Genomic DNA, 4,511 nt, shown 5'->3' with positions numbered 1-4,511 from the left:
ACATTCAACAGGCCTTCCACATTCTACGGGGGCACTCAACGATAATCTTCGGTGAAATACATGTTCGGGAGAGTCAGACTGTTCTTAGAACTTGTTTCGGTTTTATGTTGCAAACAGCTATAGATTTCTTTACTAAAACTTCACCTAAAAGATTCGGTAACTAGGGAAAAGTAGTCCCTTATGTTTTCAGAAGGGATATTTTTTGCAATTTTTGGCACATAAAAAGATTACCTAGCAGTTTCGGATGAGGAAGTGGTTCAAGGAAAGTAACGGTCAGCTAGCAATTTCTGAAATGAAGATTTCATTCCCTAAATTTTCGGACTCCTCAATTTTCAGCTAAGATATCCCGAACAGATAAAATTCTTCAAGGTGTTAAAAAAATCTCTCTGGACAGTCTTTAGACATTACAAGGAGCCTAGAGATGTCTCTCAAAGGCTTTTGGCTTAATTTGCTCGTTGGGTGCCCTTGATTCTATTTGTGCTCGGCAGTGAAAACACAAAACAGCGACATTATTAATTGTAAGTGTTATGAAGTTTATGGTCAACACCGTTACAGTTGCATGCGCATCGCGCATGTAATCGTTATTCGGTCAAGGTTGAACTTGAGTTTCCAAAGTCATGATTAGCTTTAGTTTGGTTTTTGTGTTTTAGTTAAAAATGATTTGGCTAGCCTCCATAAGTGCTGTCCAGAATCCAGCTCCTATGGGCCACACATGCCTACCACAAGCACTTGCAAAAAGAGTTGAGACACTCACTGTCAAGAACCCTGCAATGCGTGACATTGAAGTCAGCATATCCCCACCCCCCTTCCCCCCACGCAAAGTTGTTTTCATCTTGATCTAGCATTCAAACTAAAGGGGATCAACATTGAAAAGGGGGGAGGGGGAAAGAGGGACGTTGCGACTTCTCTTTCGGTCTGGTAATAGGGTTTTAGGAGGAAGAGGTGAAAGTTCGACTGAATGTCTCAACCTTTTTGCAACTGCTTGTAGAGCTATATGTAAGGAACAGGGATTTGAATAGACTTTGGTTAGGCGTTAAAGTTAGGAGTAAAGATAAGAAATAGAGAATAGTGCTATGAACGTGTTACTGAATAAACATCGATTGAGAATCGTCTCTCTGTGCTCGAGTTTGTTGGTGACGCCTCCATCCCAACATGAGATTGAAACACGCGGCCTTTTATAGAGATATCATTAAGACAGATTTTGGTGTGGTACCAATGTTAATGCGATCAGCGCAGTAGTTATTTGTACGAAAGTATGAGAATTGCATCGAAATCATATAATCCCAGTAAATCAACTTAATTTTTTTCCAGGTTCGAAATGAACGATGCCAAATTAAACAAATTAGATAGCGACTTGTCCACTCTCTCTGATGACTGAGTAATACCTGGTTGGTTTTATAATTGAGATAAAAACAGTTATAATAAAATGTTAGTGCAGGTAGGCGTATTCTGCAGTCACAGAGTCAGTTCACAGGCAAACTAGCTCATGTGCTGAATGTATGGTCATTGCTAACCTCAGTCAGTCGTTGCAATGTAACCACTCTTTTCGGTCTGTTGTTCCCAATTGCCCACTTTCGATACATTAACATTCAGTCTTAAACAAAAGGCATCATCTCATACAAATCCTTATATTCATTCCCCAGAGCCTCGAGATGATGCCTTTTGTTTAGGACTGAATTTTGATATATCGAAATTGGTCTATTAATAGCCCTTTTCACGGTTAGTTTTTCTCATTTGCATTATAATATAATCTAGCATGTATGTGAGGCAATTTCGGGTTATTTTGTAGTTTTAACCCGAAATTGCCTCGCATCCACGTTAGATTACATTCCGTTGTAATGCAAATGAGAAACACTAACCGTGAAAAGGGCTATTGGCTGAGAAACTCCAGGCTTGTTTTATACTTTACGCATGCGCTTCTATGCCTTCTTTTTTCTTTATATCGATTGTTATTTTTTGAGCACTTCTGTTATCTTTATTGCGTAATTGGTGATGTTTCGCGGTTGTGAGTCTTTTCTTTTCGCTTTCAAAGTTACGTGCGTCAAAATAAATAATTGCCATAACTTTTGCAAGAGCCCACATATTCCACATTTTACAAATTTTCCTTCTATACAATCAGCCTCTTGGTAAATTGCCAAGAAAGGAATTGAAGTCGACAGTAAAATGCCATGAAATTAAAAGATTAGACCGGGGCAATGTTTGTTCTTTCCGTTGACCATTCATCCATCGACGATCACGTAAGCGGAATCGTCAGTTCTCTTCGGATCAACAATGAAGCAATTGAATCAAACAATAACTTTATCATGTAAAATACATGCTAGCTGCTTCTTAATTTATCGATGACTCAAGCCACAATCAACCCAATTCATCGTTCGATTTACTGGATTCTTGAAGATTGCCGGCCCCTAGTAGCAAGCGCTCATTGTTTGGCCGCTTTCGAAAGGGCAGACTACGCCTTTTTTGACGAACGTGATGAAAACACACGGCTGAATTTCGTATATCACTCATGACTAATATAGTAGAGAAATTTTGCATTGCATTTGGGGAAACCAGCAAACATCAGACTGAAATTTGCGTTTTCTCAAAAATTAAAGAAACTTATTTGTTTTTTACTGACTTTTTTGCCTGATATCGAGCAACTTGCTTTTACGCCCAGCAGTAGCTTGCCGTTCGCCATTTCACGTAATGGCAATGCGAAATCGCTCTATTGATGCCTGCAAAGCGCATTAATACGTGCACCGAGTGAAGCAACGCTGTTATAGAAGAATGTGGAGGATGGTTAGCACAGAGTAAGGATTATAGCTGCTAACTTGCGGATCCGCTGATAGAAAAAAGTTAAATCAAGAATTGGCAGGTGGTCTGAGGGTGAATTTTACGTTTTCTCTTAAAACGATTAACACAAAATGTTTAGAAACCGAAGGAAGGAGAATTCGAAAGGAAGTAGTTGGTGGTCAGGTGGGAAGAGACCTTTCCTTTGCGGTAAGGAAATGAGACGAAACGTTTATGCTTTGGTAGTTAACCAAAACATATTTTGGTAAACAATATACGCTCTGCAAAAGGGTTTTCATTACTGCCGATATCACAGTGGGATTAGGTGTGGATAGACCTTTCGATACGACGATTGTTCTGCAGGGTCTGGTTGCTTCAATAATGTGTTGACATGATCATGCGAACATCGAGGCATATTTGTGTCAGAGTTGAGCTAATGAGAAGATGAGTTCATCTTCAGGGCCCGGTTGCCTCAAGAATGTTTGGACGTTTATGAGGGATAGCGAGGCATGGCATATAGCTATATATAACAGCTATGACTAACCCTAGCTTGACCCTAATCTTTCTTTAGTCTTAACATAGATATAATCGTCTTAGTCTAAGTGTACCTTGCCTTGCGGTACCTTGCGGTATGCCTCGCAGATTGTGAAGCGAGTCAGAGGCATTATGAATAGCAACAAATTATGACCAAAACTAACCCCAACCTAAGTGTGAACCTTCCACAGGCTTAATTTAGACTTAATCTTTGAAATACAGGCGCAATAGAAATGAATTGACGTGCCTCGGCCTCAATGATTGCAACCAGCGAATAATGCTGCTAGGCTTTCCCTTATAGAATAAATTCATGTTAGTCAGTGCATATCTGCTCAAAGGAAAGCCAAATTTCTGAGACCATTTTCAGTGCTTTACTTTCCCTGTATTTGCCTGACGTAGATGAAGTCAAGAACGGGCTTTAACTAAATAAAGCTAAATGTGTCTGGTTTTGATAAAAACACTTTTGGGCATGTTTGCGAAGACAAAAGTAAGTATTAAATAAAACTTCGATTTCTTAACATAAAGACATTTTTTTACGAATATACTGTCTTTTTGTGTTTCAAGGAACCCTTTGCCCCAACGGCAGATAAGTTTGTTAATGACATCCTTATGAATATCCTGTCCTGGTGCGGTTAGTAGTATGTTGAATAACTTAAAAGTCAAGTTTCAAAAGATCTTTGGATACCCTGTAGGCACGTGCTCCGTTGTTCATGTATCATCTAGAAATTACCGCTTATCAACTGATCTGTACAGTACTGTACCATTCCGACAGCCATTATAATTTTGTACTTTTGAAAACAAAGCAAAAAAAAAAAAAAATCCCGCTTGGTGATCGGATGACATTTTCCGTTAGGTAAATCACGCGCGTCGAATAAGGAATTCAGAACCAAGTCCCAGTGCAATTTTCACTTAAACAGGGCAAAACGGAAGCAGAACTGAAGTTAATGGTGATTACAGTGTAGTAATTTTAATGACTATCACGAGTGCTTCAAAACTTAAATGAAAATAATCAGAAAGCTCAGTGAAATGTTTATCCCTTAGGAATTAAAGCATTTCGCGCATGACTAATTAAGACCTACATCCTTTTATCTAGCTTTTCCAATATAAATCTTTACTACTCTCTAACTGCTTTTTATTGACGACTTCAGGACGAAAAGTTCTTTTTAACGAAGAAGATGGACTTAACGTACGTGTTTCCAAAGGCACTT

Source organism: Montipora capricornis, chromosome 4, assembly GCF_036669925.1.
Source record: "Montipora capricornis isolate CH-2021 chromosome 4, ASM3666992v2, whole genome shotgun sequence".
Taxonomy (NCBI): Eukaryota; Metazoa; Cnidaria; class Anthozoa; order Scleractinia; family Acroporidae; genus Montipora; species Montipora capricornis.
Note: the sequence above shows the minus strand (reverse complement) of the source record.